The sequence below is a fragment of the Loxodonta africana genome, chromosome 2 (assembly GCF_030014295.1).
Source record: "Loxodonta africana isolate mLoxAfr1 chromosome 2, mLoxAfr1.hap2, whole genome shotgun sequence".
Classification (NCBI taxonomy): Eukaryota; Metazoa; Chordata; class Mammalia; order Proboscidea; family Elephantidae; genus Loxodonta; species Loxodonta africana.
This window is the reverse complement of record NC_087343.1, coordinates 70,527,377-70,543,231: the sequence shown is the minus strand read 5'-3', so window position 1 is coordinate 70,543,231 and position 15,855 is coordinate 70,527,377. Positions and strand designations below refer to the sequence as shown.

Genomic DNA, 15,855 nt, shown 5'->3' with positions numbered 1-15,855 from the left:
CAACACCACAGAGGACCCCAGAGGACAGAGTAGAATTGCCCCCTAGGGTTTCCAAGGCTATATATCTTTAAGTAAGCAGACTGCCAGATCTTTCTCCCGAGGACTGGCTGATGGGTTCAAACTGCCAACCTTTTGGTTAGTCAGCAGCTGAGCATTTAACCACTGAGCCACCAGGGCTCCTTCATCTCACTCTATAGGTACCTAAAAGTCAGAACTGAAAGAAACAGTATTGATTTCAATGACTAAGGACAGGAAGGTAAGAAGGATGACTCTCAGGATTTCTGGCTTGGGAACAGCTTTCAAAAGCACAGACAGGATACTATATTGATATCAAGTATCTATGACAAATCAAACAGCATCCACTACATACAGCCTCTGCTGTTCAGCAGTTTGCCCCAAGACAATTAACTAAGCCTTTGAAATCCTCAGAGATTAACAGGGTACCCAAAGGATCAATTTGCTTCTACCAGGATCCTTATCTTTTCCTAGAAGACAGAGAATAAATCTACTCTAATCACAAAAGGATATCCCAGCATTCCTCTTAAGTCATTTCCAAAATCTCCAGGGATAGGGAAATCATACCAACTTATTCTAGACTGGCAAAAAGAAATTAATGTTTAGATTACAGGTTTCCTGCACTGACCCGAATACAAATATAAATTCCCCAAGATTCCAGAATTGGTCTAATCTGAAATTCCAAGGACAATATTATCAGGAAGGTAGATACATGCTCCAAACTTTGGGATCAAATAAACAATTTATTCTCAATAGAGGAAAACACAGTTGCATCAAAGTCACTGCACTCATATTGAACCTAAGCTTCCAGCATTATCTCCACAAGGAACTTGTCCAATATAAAAAAAAAAGTACTAGATTCTCTCCACCCACCTTTCACATTGTTGTTGTTAGGTGCCACTGAGTCGATTCTGGCTCATAGTGACCCTATACAGCAGCGCAGAACCGCCACATAGGGTTGCCTAGGCTGTAATCTTTACGGGAGCAGATTGTCAGGTCTTTTCTACCACGGAGCAGCTGGTGGGTTGGAAATGCCGACCCTTTGGTTAGCAGAAGAGTGCTTAACCATTTCGCCATCAGGGCTCCTTCACCTTTCACATAGTAGCCTGGAATTACTGAGGAATAAAATATTCCACCTGAATTTATTTTACCATATAAATAAAGCTTGTCTTTTTTAAGTTTTAGAATTTTATCACTTTAGAATTTATTCTGAAATTAATTGGACTGCAGACACTTCTGGTTCAAAATGTCTGTCTGAACAAATGTTTACCTCATCTCCCTAACAAAAAAGTATAGAAAAAAAAAAAAAAACTTCACTGTCACGGATGAGTTACAAAAACGGAAAGGAAAAAAACAAGAATGAACCCCGTGATGCTGGATTTGAATTGGAGATACTATTGTGAACTCATGGTTAGATATAGAAATATAGATGTAAATTTGTGTGTGTGTGTGTGTGTGTACAAATATTTCTATCTCTGTACACTAAGAAGGCTTGAGAATAGCAACATCCCAAGAGAAATAAGCACATGCAATTACCAGATCTTGGCATCTAAGTACCATTTCCCACTAAAACAGAAGATAAGTCAGGTATGACTTTCTGTGCTAGAAAGGAAGAAAGTGCTCAAAGAAGGAACAGACATCTCAAAAAGAAAATAGAAAAGTCAGATGGAAGGGGTTCTTACTGGACAAATAAGGAAAGATTCAGCATTAAAAATACTAAACGATAATGGATTATAAGCCCCTGAACAATTACAGGAAATCATGAGTCTAGATAGATGTAAATAAATGAACAAATAAGTCTGATGAGGGACAGAATATTTACATAGTTTCAAAATGCTATTGTGTGCCATCAAGTCTATTCCAACTCATAGCGACCCTATGGGACAGGGTAGAACTGCCCCATATGGTTTCCAAGGCTATAATCTTTACAGAAGTATTCTCCCAAAAAGCAGCTGGTGGGTTCAAACTGCTGACTTTTCAGTTAGAAGCCAAGCACTTAACCACTGCACCGCCAGGGTTCCTTGTTTCAAACTACCTCCCCACAGTACTTATTAATTACAAGTGGAGAAAGAGTACTTTGACAAAAGAGGAGCCTGACCGTCACAACCTTCATCATATAATCAAAGTGAACAACATCAGTACTGGGACAAACTGAAATAGTCTGTCACCTGATAAGATGCCATGAGAAGAATGCAGCATCACTTTTACATCACCAACCAAAAATCTAAGAAAGGAAATCTAATAAAAGTCTAATCATGGAAATCTAATCAAAGATCTAATCATGAAAAAACAGCAGGCAAAGGCATATTGAGGGTATTCTACAAAATAACTGGTGTTATAACTACAAAAAAAAACCTGAGAGATTTTGAAAATAATCCTCAAAAGTGTGAAAGCCATGAAAGTAAAGACATAAATTGTTCTGGGTTGAAGACATTTGAAGAGACCTGACAGCTAAATGTAACTCGTGATTCTGAACTGAATTATTTTGCTCTAAAAGACATTTTTGGGAAAACCGGTAAAACCTGAATAAGGTCTGAAAGTTAGATGTTAGTAAGCAATGCATTCGTGTTAACATCCTGATATTGACAGTTATGATGTCATTTGTTATATGGGAGAAGTTTTTGTATTTGGGAGCAACGGGGCATCAGGTTGGCAACTTTACTATCAATGGTTCAAGAACAAAAAAGTTCTTTATAACATGCATCCAACTTTTCTGTATGTTTCATGATTGTCTGAAACTTTAAAATATGAATAATTACAATAAATCTGTAAAAAAACAAAACCAAACCCATGGCCATGAAGTAGATTCCGACTCATCATGACTGTACAGGATAAAATAGAATTGCCCCATAGGGTTTCCAAAAAGTGACTGGTCAATTCAAACTGCCTGCCTTTTGGTCAGCAGCTGAGCTCTTAACCACTGCACCACCAGGGCTCCATCAATAAATCTATAACCCAAAAACCAAACCCGTTGCTGTCAGGTCAATTCTGACTTATAGCAACCATATAAAACCCATTGCCTTCTAGTCACTTCCAACTCCTAATGACCCTTTAGGACACAGCAGAACTGCCCCATAGAGCTTCCAAGGAGCACCTGGCAGATTTGAACTGCTGACCTTTCGGTTAGCAGCCAAAGCACTTAACCACTGTGCCACCAGGGTTTCCCTATAGCAGTGCTGAAAAACTGGTCAGGGTATACCTACAGATCAGAACAGAAAGGAATTTCTAGAAAATACAGAGCATATGGGGGGGGGGGTAGAAAACATCAACAAAACACAACACAACTGAAGAACCAGATGCCCAAAACAAGCACAAAGTGGGATCTCAAAAAAGGGTAAGTTTTCTTAGCAAGCATTGCGGAAAGTGTGTCCTGGGCAGTTAGCCAGGTAATAAAATCATGGCAGAACAGCTGCACTAATTCCATGCTAAAGTGGCTAACCCCAGCATGGTTAAGGCCTCCAGTACAGCTCTCTGTACTGTGAGAGAGCTAACACTTAGGCAGCAGTACTGCAAAAACAGGGGCGTTATCTCTGAGAGACAGGAAACAGACCAAGAGAACCAACTACCCACACACCCTAAAAGAGAGGTTTCACATTCTGCAACCCACTTTGCAGAGTGGCGTCTGGGGTCTTAAACACTAGCAAGTGGCCATCTAAGATGCATCAATTGGTCTCAGCCCACCTGGATCAAAGGAGAATGAAGAACACTGAGGACACAAGGTAATTACGAGCCCAAGAGACACAAAGGGCCACATAAACCAGAGACTACATCAGCCTGAGAGCAGAACTAGATGGTGCCTGGCTACAACCAATGGCTGCCTTGATGGGGAACACAACAGAGAACCCCTGAGGGAGCAGGAGAGCAGTGGGATGCAGACTCCAAATTCTTGTAAAAAGACCAGACTCAACGGTCTGACTGAGACTAGAAGGACACCAGTGGTCACGCCCCCAGACCTTCTGTTGGTGGAGGGCAGGAATCATTCCCAAAGCCAACTCTTCAGACAGGGACTGGACTGGACAATGGGATGGAGAGGGATGCTCGTGAGAGTGAGCTTCGTGGATCAGGTGGACACTTGACACTATGTTGACATCTCCTGTCCGGAGGGGAAATGAGAAGGTAGAAGGGGGCTAGAAGCTGGCGATGGACACGAAGAGAGTGGAGGGAGGGAGCGGGCTGTTTCATTAGGGGGAGAGCAATTGGGAGTATGCAGCAAGGTGTATGTAAGTTTTTGTGTGAGAGACTGATTTGATTTGTAAACTTTCATTTAAAGCACAATAAAAATTTAAAAAAAAAAAAAAAAAAGAGGTTTCAGCTAAATATTCCTTCCTTTCCTCTTCTAAGCAATTACCAAAGCTGGATAAACAGGGATTCACTTGAGATGGGGAAATAACACTTAAATGATCAATCCAGTTTAGTCTAGACCATAATATAAAACTTTAGCCACCATGAAAAATCTAACATTTGAGGAAAAACCAAAGGCATGATGGATATACCAAACACAATAAGGTCAACTGTGTTAGTAGAGGAAACAAAAAATGTTAAAATAATAACATCTGAGAGATCCAAGAGGTTACATGTCCAAAAGTGCAACTGAAAAATAAAAGCTGATTCCAATGAAAAAGCAACAAAGTTCTTTGAAACTTCATTTTTTAAAAAATTGTAATTAAAAAGTTGAAAAAAACTGAAGACCAAGTAAGTGAGCCAAAAGATTAGATTCACCAGAATGCAATACCAAAAAGACAAAGAAAAATGGGAAAAAGTAATGAAAGCTCCATAAATCCCAATAAAACCATCTAGGTTCTCAAAGTGTGGTCACAGGTGTTGGAAGTCCACAGATACTTTTAGGGGATCTTTCAGGTCAAATCTATTTTCATAATAATGCTAAAATGTCATTTGCCTTTTTCCATTATATTGACATTTTATACTGACAGTGCAAAAGCAATGGTGGATAAAACTGCTGGCACCTTAGCACAAATAAAGGCAGTGGCATCAAGCTATACCAGCGCTACCACATATTCCCAGATTTCCTTTTAAATGTCGCCTTAAGAATATCTTCAAGAAAGCAGTAAAAAATAATTTTATTAAATCTCAACTCTTCATTTCTTTTTAATATTCAATGTGAAGGAATAGGAATCTTGAAAAAAAGCACTTGTGTAATTAGTTTGATTTATGAGCTAAGTTTAGTTCTTTTTTCATGAAACAGCATCAAAACCTATTTGAACAAATGACAAACTAATGTTACTCAGGGTCAGGAACTTGGTGGCCTTTTTTTTTTTTTTAAGAAAATAAACCAAGTAAGCCTGTAAGTTTTTCAAGGGAAAAAAACTGATATTTGTTACTAATGATTAAAATTTGAGCTTTCAAATAGAAAATTAGAAATCTAGAAAAACTTTTATCTTCCACACAACATTTAAAGGCTTTTCCTACTAGATTAGTGGTGATATTAAATGTTTGGTTTTTTTCCTACTGCATCATCAATCTTGTCAACATTTAGAAAATATGTGTACTATAGGAAAAAAAAAAAAAAAAAACCCTGCTGCCATCGAGTCGATTCCAACTCATAGCGACCCTATAGGACAGAGCAGAACTGCCCCCACAGGGTTTCCAAGGAGCGCCTGGTGGATTCGAATTGCCTACCTCTTGGTTAGCAGCCAAACTCTTAACCACTATGCCACCAGGGTTTCCTATAATACACACCTTCTACATTTGTTTGCCAACCAACCCTGCCTTCCACCCACAAGGTATTTCCATAAGCACCACTATGCTGACTTTTTTACATATTGCTATAAAAATAAAACTAGCATAGTGTGCTTATGAAAATACCTCATGGGAGATGGGAGCAGTTGGCAAACTAATGCAGAAGGCGCACATTATATTGTGTAAAAATACCGTAATTCAACGAACCAATATTTTCCACATCAACAATACATGAAGTTACAAAATCATGAATAGGTAAAAGATTCATCCAAAGTAAAACATAAACCCATGGATTTTAAGATAACAAGAAATGAAAAGTTCATTGATATGTATTCAGGTTTCACACTGCAACTAACCTTTAAAAACCAAAGTGCAGTGATTAAAGCACTCGACTGCTAACCAAAACACCAGCGGTTCAAACCCACCAGCTGCTCTGCAGGAGAAAAATGTGGCAGTCACCTTCTGTAAAGATTTACAGCTTTGGAAACCCTATGGAGCAGTTCCACTCTGTCCTGTAGGGTCACTATGAGTCGGAATTGACTCAATGGCAGTGGGTTTGGGTGTTTCTAGTAAAATTTTGGTGGAATATCAAAAAATATTCACAGTTTTTTAATCTAAAAAGGCTATGAAAATACTTCACTCTTTTCCAACTACTTATTGTGTAAGGCTGGATTTTCTTCACATACTTCAAGCAAAACAACATATTGCAACAGACTGAATGCAGAAGCAGATATGAGAATCCAGCTGTCTGTGATTAAACTGAACATAAAAAAAAACTTGCAAAATACGTGACAATGCCACTCTTTCTGCTAAATATTGTTTTGAAAAATAGTTATTTTTCATTAAAACAATGTTATTTATGTTAACCTATAATGATTTCTTGCTATTTTTAAGTCCTTTAGTTTTAATTTCTAATATGATAAATATAATAAGTATAACCCACATAAACCAAAGTTCTTTGGAGTTCTCAATCATTTTTAAGAGTACGAAGGGACCCTAAAAGGTCCCTAGGTGGTGCAAACCCACTCAGCAGCATTGCAGAAGAAAGACCTGGCAATGTACTTCCTTAAAGATTATAACCAAGAAAATCTTATGGAAAAGTTCTACTTTTCAACACACAGGGCTGCCATGAGTCAGAATCGGCTCCACAGCAATGGGTTTGTTTTTTGTTGTTGCTGTTGTTTTTCAGTTGATTTTTTTAATCCTATAATTTTATTTATTTTGTTGATGTTGAGAATATACACATCAAAACGTATACCATTCAACGGTTTCTACATGTACCATTTAGTAACACTGATTATATTCTTCGAGTTGTGTAACCATTCTCACCTTTTCTGAGTTATTCCTTCTCCATTAACGAACTCACTGCCCCCTAAGGTTCCTATCTAATCTTTAGAATTGCTGTTGTCAATCTCATTCCAGGCAGTTTCAAAAAGATTATAATGCTCAAGGCAGACTGTTGTTGTTTTCAATGGGATCCTAAAACCAAAAAGGGTGCTAACAGCTCCATTAGGACTGTTATTGTAATCACACCAGGCTATAATAGAGTGCATCCTCCTAAGGGCAAAAGAAATGTATTATGCATTTTGCCCAAAAGTAAAGTGCTCCAGGCTACTCTATTTCCTAAGTTATTCAGTTTTCTTTCCATTTTTCTATTCACTCATTGTAAGACTATAGCCATTACTTCATGATGCTGTCAAGGTGCCTGTCTTTCTTATTCCTTCTAATACACCAAAAAGCCAGGAAACTAAGCCTGCTTCATACAAAAGTAAATGGGCTCTGAATAAGGATGTCCCTATAAGTGAAATCCCCAGACTTTATTATGTTCATTTTGATGGCTTACTTGTCTTATTATTATTTTCTAGTTTTTCTCTACATCCTGTATACCTAAAACCACAGATAATCTCCAGATAAGTGGTCTTACTTTACCAAATTAATTTCTATGTATACTTTTTTCTGTTGCCTTACATACTCCACAAACCAAACAAACCCACAAACCAAACAATTCCAACTCACAGCAGCCCTAAAGGGCAGAGCAGAACTGCCCAATATGGTTTCTGTAAATTCTTACAGAAGCAGACCACTACATCGTTCTTCCATGGAGCAGCAGGTGGGTTCGAACCACCGACCTTTTGGTTAGCAGCCAAGTGCTTTAACCACTGGGCAACCAGGGCTCCTCACTTACATGCTATCATTATAAAACCCGGTAACGCCTTCATCTACTGGTGCCTAGAAAAAATTTGACACATCTTTGAGACTAGAAGTGACTCAAGAATAAAAATTAGTGATAGCATTCCACAGTTTAGAGACAGCAGACACAGGAACATAATTCCAAAACTTAGGGACACTGTGATAGAGAAAGGCCCCACAACAGTTTATGCTGACCACTGACCTGAAGATTTGCAGTTCAAATCCACTCAGCAGTGCTGTGAAAAGAAAGGCCTGGCAATCTGCTGCTGTAAAGATGTTGTTAGTTGCCATCCAGTTAACTCTGACTCGTGGCAACCCCACATGAGCCAGAGTAGAACTGCTCCATAGGATTTTCAAGGCTGTGAGCTTTCAGAAGCAGATTGCTAAGGCTATCTTCTGAGGTACCTTTGGGTGGGTTCAAACAGCCAGCCTTTTGGCTAACAGTTAAGTGCAGTGGTGTGATCAGTTACTTAGTATGGCCTTTCTCACCATGGTCTTGTAACTCCCACCCAAGTGATTGTGTGGAATTGGCCTACCAAGGGGATCGGCCAGTTTTGCCTTAAAAAAGAGCCAGTTCCAGGGCAGAGAGAAAGAACCCACTACCACCAAGGAAGGAGAGACCCAGCAGCAGAGACTTGGCAGGAGGAGATGGTGTGGTGGGCTTCCCAGCCCATGCAGATAGAAAGCTGAGTGCCTTTGGGCAGAGACTGAGGGCCAGGGAGAGGCTTCCCTGCAAGCACAGTTGGGAAGAGGCTATCCTGACGGAAGAACTGTATCCTGAGTGTTTCTGAGCCTGAATTGTAACTGTTAACTTCTCTAATAAACCCCATAATCTCGAGTATGGTCTGTGAGTTCTGTGTATCTATTGCAATGAAATTACCGAACCCAGCAGAAAAGTAGAGTGCTGTGGGAGGAACGGTTGCTGTCAGAATTAGTAGATATGGTGCAGACAGGAGGCATGTCTGACCCTGCCTCATAGCAATCAGCCTTGGGTTGTTATCTTGATTCTTCTTCCCCCTCCTGGGGTTAGAGGAGGTCAGACACTGCTCCCATGCAGTTTTTTTACAAGCGCTTAACTGTTTGTACCAAGAAAACCCTACTGAGCAGTTTTACTCTGTAACACGTGGGGTCACCATGAGTCACAACTGACTCGATGGCAACAAGTTTTATATGGCTGCTACAGGACAGGAGGGAAAGGAACAAAATGGAAAAAGAAAGTGCAGGTAAATAACCTCATATGATTTAAGAGGTCAAAAGCATAACAAAAAAAAAGGTGCAGAGTCTTAGTATAAGAACCCACAACAACCTGAGGTATAAAGGGTAAGAATCTTATTGTAACAGTAACTAAGCAAGGTAATTCTGAAGACATTAAAGAAAAAAAGAGAGAAGTAAGGAAACAAAGTATAATAATATGTTAATAAGTATCCAAGTTAAAACAGTGGCATATAAACCAAGTTGAAATGTAAAAGGATTATTTGGAATTAAATGGGGTTCACCAAGAAGTTTTTCTACTCTGTGTTTTCAATAAAGTGTGGGGAAGAAGGGAAGGGCAACAATATAAACAACAGAGTTGAACATGAAGAAAATAGGGGAAGTAAATGAAGCTAATCATAAAAATAGGAAGCTCAAGTACTTAGAAAAGAAAGCTGAACAGCTAGATTTCTTTATTTATAATTAGGATACCTAAGAGGAAAAACGAAACCCCGGTGGAGTACTGGTTAAGTGCTACGGCTGCTGACCAAAAGGTTGGCAGGTCAAATCCGCCAGGCGCTCCTTGGAAACTCTACGGGGCAGTTCTACTCTGTCCTATGGGGTCGCTATGAGCTGGAATTGACTCGACAGCAGTGGGTTGAAGAGGAGAAAGCTAAAAAGATAAACCTTAAAACTAGGGACAGTATGGCCAAGAGTTAAATAGTGATAATAAAAAAAAATAGGCACCCAGAAATAAACAATAATAGTAACGATAATGTGCAATAAATCAGAGAAAGGCAGAAGAATTGCTGAGCTTATTTCCTTAGAAAATTTAAAAGTAGATATTATACAACATAATTCATTTATACATTTTCTGTAGCAAGAGCAAATAGTATGCATTCAAAAACTGAATAATCTTTATTGTGAATAGCTAAACACAATGTACATACGCACACGTAGTCAGGAAAGGAAAAAAGACATCACTAAGGGTTTATAATGCAGTATTCCCAGAAAAAAATAAATCATGGAACAGATAAAGAAATGGATGAGCAACGCAAAGAGTTAAAATGAAAATGCAAGCAACAAAGTAAAGGTGCATTTAAAGATAACATGGGTAAGTAGCAATTACCAAAAAAAAAACAAAACTACTTTGCTGTCCATCACTAAAGTTCTGCATAATCCCAAATCCTTTTAAACATTGTCATAATCTATCTCTAAACTCTAAATCACATAATCTATAAGCAATTATTTAAAATGCCTAGATATCTTGGTGGATATCTAGCTCAACTGGTATAACAGTCTATAAAGAAAATGTTCTACATCCAACTGTGGTAAGTAGCGACTAGGGTTCTCAAAAGCCTGTGAATGGCCATCTAAGATACATCTACTGGTCCCATCCAAGATGATGAAGACCAAAGACACAAGGGAAGGATTATTCCAGAGAACTAATGGACCACAAATACCACAACCTCCGCCAGACTCAGCCCAGAACAACTAGATGGTACCAGGTTACCACCACTGACTGCTCTGGCAGGGAACAAAACAGACGGTCCTGGACAGAGTAGGAGAAAAATATAGAATGAAATTCAAATTCACAAAAAACAAAAGACCAAGCTTGTTGTTCTGACAGAGACTGGAGAAACCCCAAGAGAATGACCCCCCAGATACCCTTTTAATGCTGTATTGAAGTCACTCTTGAGGTTCACGCTTCAGCCAAAGATTAAACAGAGCTTGACTGCTAACCAAAAGGTGAGCAGTTCGAATCCACCAACTGCTCCTTGGACACTCTGTGGGGCAGTTCTACTGTCCTACAGGGTCACTGTGAGTCGCAACAGATTTGTCGCTGTTGTTGTTTTGAGTTGGAACTGACTTGAGGCAACAGGTTTGGTTTTGGTTTTGTTACAGGGCCAACAGTAACATAAATGAGGAATGTGCTCCACAGTTTAATGATGTATAGGAGACTAATGGGCACACCAGCCCAACAGCAAATACAAGAAGGCAGGAAGGGACAGGAAAACTGGACAATCGGAAACAGGGAATCTGGGGTGGAGAAGTGGAGAGTGTTGACACATTGCGGGGTTGGCAACCAATGTCACAAAACAATTCATGTATTAACTGTTTAATGAGAAACTGATTTGTTCTGTAAACTTTCATCTAAATCAAAATAAAAAATAAAATGCCTAGATATGTACATAGTTTTCCAAACTGTCAAAGTGTGTTTCTTAGACATAAGGTATTACCAATACTTCGATACCATTTTAGAGATTTACCAATGATATATATAAAAATCTCCAGTTATGGCTATCACTTCATTTTCCAAGAAGCACCTGGTGGATTCAAACTGCTGACCTTTTGGTAACAGCCATAGCTCTTAACTACCCCAGCAGGGTATCCTAAGGAATGCCATGCAATAAAAATTTGGTTTCCATATTTGAGCCTCCACAAACTTTCATATGTGGAAAATTTCCAATAGCTTGATCACAAGCAGCAGGCTGACTTCGTATCTTACTACTTGAAATGATTAGTTGACGGATGAGTTAAATACATCACTAATGAAAACATGATTACCTTCAACAAACAGCCATTAAATATGTATTTTGTGCAATATAAGCAAAACACTTTGGAAGTACTCTATATTTGCTAATTTAATCCAAGAAAACCCACGATACTAAGAATATCCAAATTTTTGAAGCCATTTAAAATACTTGAACTGATTGTCTCTCTAAAACAAGTATCTTATCAAACCTTTGTCACTATATTTTTAAAAAAGAGTTTAAAATATTTATTGTTTGACAAGATTAAAACCTAAAATTCATTCATAAACCTAAAATTCAACACTAAACTCATAGAATTCTAAGTGAACCACAAATTACACCTTGCTGAGGGGGAAAAAAAGGACCCAAACACAGATACAAAGGTGAGCACCTCACTTTTAAAAATGTGTTGCCTGCATCTAAACATACTACTATTCCCTCAACAATGAAAAAAAGTCAAGAACTATAGCTTATAACCGGTTTTAAATATTTAGGTGCTACAATTTTTTTTTTAAATAAAATTTACTAATATAGAGAAACATCTTCACAAAGTTAAGTCTCTGTAAAAGATTTGCTCTATTAAGACTTTGGTACTCTGAGGCCAAGTATAAGCCATATAAGGAAACTGAAGTTCAATGTCATTTATTTTGTTCCGCTCTTTCAGATGCCCAAGAATAACCTCTTCCACTGCCTAACCATACATTCCAAAATCACAAAGTAAATCAGTAATGCATTTTAAACTCCTTGATAAAGCTAGTTTGACATAATAATAATTGCTTGGTGGTTCACAAACACACACAGGTCTAGAGACTAGGCTCTGGGAAAATATTAAAACGATACATACTAAAAATTAAAAGATTCACTTTTTGAAATGTGGTTAGTAAAGTAACAAAGAACAAGCTGTGAAATACTTGATTCTGATTTTTAAGATCACCTCTTCTTTGAACTAAAGAAAGGCAACTTTTTCCTCAGGTTTCCGGTAACTACTTGAGGTCTCATGGGCAAGCAAAACATCAATTTATAAAGATACACCTACCAACGGAATACTGTATTTATCCAATATTTATTCAAAAGCACAGTATATTATCTTCACCCTCCTTTACCACAAAAGTACCGGGAAAAGCTAAACTTCAAAACACAGACACACTAAAACACCACTGAAAAAACAATCCGGGTTTCCGGCAACCAAAACTAGTTTTATCTAAGAAGACAACCCATTGGTTCAGAAGTGTTCATAACTCTGACTGGTGGAACGTCTGCCATGCTTCATGAATTTCTCCCCCTCAGTAGGTACCTGGCATTAAGCAGAACCTGGTAAAAACATTTGTGGCAATACAAAAATGTAAATACTGCACTATTCAAAAAGTACTGCTTTGTATCAAAATCAATGTGACTTCCACGAAAGTCCTTTTACTTCTCTTCCTACACAAAGTCCTGGCACGCAAATCAAACCAGTTACAGGTGCGTTGTTTTTTGTTTTTTTTTTAAGTATACCTCTCTTCATCCATAACCCCTACCCCCTCCTTTTTCTTCCTACTAGGACAGTTACAGGAAAAATCTAACAGATACTTGCTTTCAATTAACGAAATAAGTATTATAAGGTTCTAAACGTCTGAAAGGAACAAGTTATTACCTAAAGAAATATATTACCCGCCCAGAAAAACGATTAAGAATGGCAACGCTTTTTTGTTTTTGTTAATAAGCTCCAATATATTTATAAGGGCTTGAACTACAAAATCTCTGTATATAATTAACCAAAATAATCGGTAACAGTATGAACAAATGTGGCTGCCATCTCTTAAAAGCAAACCACTCGCTGCAGCGACCTTTCTTCCAAAACAAGAGTTGCCAGACTCAGCAACTTAATAAAAAAAATATACATTGTATATGTTCAGGAAAAGTAAAACTTCTGCACCTTGTGCTAAACAAAGGCACTCTTTCTCCGACTGCAGAGAACTTTCCGTCCCACCGCATTCTTAAAATCTTTTAAAATAACCAGAGCCTAGATGGTAGAGGGGAAAAAAGTGGGGGGGGGGGGGGAACCTCAGTACTATGTAACAACTAAACTATATTCGATATTACAAGAGAATTTAGGGCAACTTTGCGGAAAAGTGAGAAACACTAAAGTCTTTCCTGGCCCACGAACTTTGTGACTTCTAGACACTTTTCGTGAAAATTACCTTTCGGTCGGGCAGTGTCTCAGGGCAGCTTTTTCAAGGCTTCGCCTGACATGATTTCCTTTCCTTCATGAGTCACTTTGGATCCAGTCGAATTTCTCCCTCCGGTGAGAGCGGATGTGGAGCGGCCTCCCGCAGTAAGAAGAGTAGGTTGCTTTGGTGGGGGTTGGGATGCGGGCTGGTTTCCGGGTCTCGAGTTTTGCAGGAGTTTCCCAGCCCCAAGTAGGCTCTCCGCAGGGGGGGGAGACTTCTCACTCGTGACACGCCCGGAATTACCGTGCGAAACTCACTTCCTGCCTCGGCGAGAAGCAGGATCCAGCTCCGTCCAGGGGAACCCGGAAAACCAGCTCCCCGCACTCCGGGGAGGGGGCGTCCGCGGGGAGCCTGGGGCTCGGGCCCCGGGCGCCCCGTACACCCGACGGAGGCGGAACCCGGCCGACGCGGTACTAGACGCCGCCGAGGTGCTCGGCGAGCCTCGGCCGCACTAGGCCGCCACCTCCTCTTCGCTGCCGCCGCCCCCAGAGCCGGGCGGCAGGGTTATTGTCTCGATAGCGCCTGCCGCGCCCTTCGCCCGCGCTGCTGCCGCCGCCCGGAGCCGGAACCGAGGGGCCGGGGAGACTCGCTGGCGGACCCCTCCCCGGGCCGTCCGTCGGGCAGTCCGTCCTTCCGTCCGTCCCTCCCCGCCTTCCCTTCCCCGTCCTCGGACCCTCTTCTGCTCCCTCCCCGGTTTTCCCGCCGCCGTCCCTTCGCTCCCCTCAGCGCTCTTCTTCCCCAGCGGCTGTGGCTCCCCCAAGAAGCTCAGGGGGAGGGGACAGCCGGCGGCGTCTCCTCACGAGCTCGTGGGGCCGCGGCAGGCGCCGAGGCTGCGTCCCGCGCTGCCGCGCCACATTCACTCGAGCTAGGGACAGCGAGGAGAGGGGAGGGGAGGGGAGGGAGGGAGAGGAGAGAAAGGAGGAGGAAGGGGCTGTGGTGGAGAGGAGTTACTGCCTCACAGGCCGCGACAGCAACAGCGCCACCGCCCCGGCGAGGTGGAAGCAGCAGCGCGCGGCGGGGGCGGGGCGGCCTCCCGCCGTCTTCGCCCCAACCGCCAACAGCCGGGCTGGAGGTCGGCGCGAGCCAGTGGCTGCTCGCGGGGGCGGGCGGCCGACGTCGACGGCGCCGGGGGGCGGCGGGCGAGGGGCAGCGGGGCCGTGGGGGAGGGGCTGCCGGCGGCCGAGGGTTAGCAAGTGAGTCGCTGCGCGGCGAAGGGCCCCGGGGAGGCCTATCTGCCTCTCCCCAGCCCGCCCCACGACCCCGCACACACCCGCTCCTGAGCGGTCCGAGGGGAGTGGCGGTGCAGACGCGGACCCTGACCGGCTCCTCGCAGCGCCGCGCTGAGCCCCGGAGACCGAGAGCCCACAGGCCTCCGCCGCCCCAGCTGACTGAGTTTCTTTGTACGACAGTAATCGGTGCGGAGAGGTTGTCCAAGTCCAACCCCGATTTGAAGGCTGCAGGTATCTCTTTCAACTGCAGCACTCCAACTTCCGCTAATGGCACGCTCAGGTTGCAGGAAACCACAGCGGCATTTCGGTGAAGCTTCCCACGCTGGCCCTTGCTCGGAGCTTGCTCCCACAGCCACCCAGCTGGGGCTCCTCCAGTTCTCAGCCTCACACCGGCGGGGAGACAAAGCTGGCGCTGGAAGGAGGAAAATGGCCCGCGAAATTGCCTCAAGATAGTGCCTTTGTTTGAAGAAACATTGGATACACTCCGAATGCGACGTAGGCTTCCAACCCCAGCGGTTTTGGTGGTGCAGTGAATTGCGTTGGCCCTAATAATTCAGCCTGGCAGGGTTTGCGTTTATTGCGGAGAGAGATTTTTAAGGGTTGTGTCAACACATATGGCATAGAAATCCTCAACCATAACATTGCACTGTTTTTTGCAGTTGCTGCTTTAGATACCTTAACAGGCAAGACGGCTTTGTTTTACCCGGAGAAGAAAAGATACTGAGCAAACCACACACCCCACCCCCTACCCCCGCTGTGCTTAACTGTGTACAGTGATGGTAATTAGTC

At 41.8% G+C, this 15,855-nt stretch overlaps 1 protein-coding gene across 7 annotated transcripts in view; it reads right to left on the bottom strand.

The window, feature by feature from the left end:
* ERBIN (erbb2 interacting protein) overlaps window positions 1-14,096 on the bottom strand; it is a 170,254-nt gene extending 156,158 nt beyond the window's left edge. For all 7 annotated transcript variants that reach the window (XM_064272670.1, XM_064272665.1, XM_064272682.1 and 4 more), the window contains exon 1: window positions 13,808-14,096. The gene's annotated coding sequence lies outside the window, so the exon portion shown is untranslated. The remainder of the gene's footprint in view (window positions 1-13,807) is intronic.
* Between the last annotated feature and the right edge of the window lie 1,759 nt (window positions 14,097-15,855).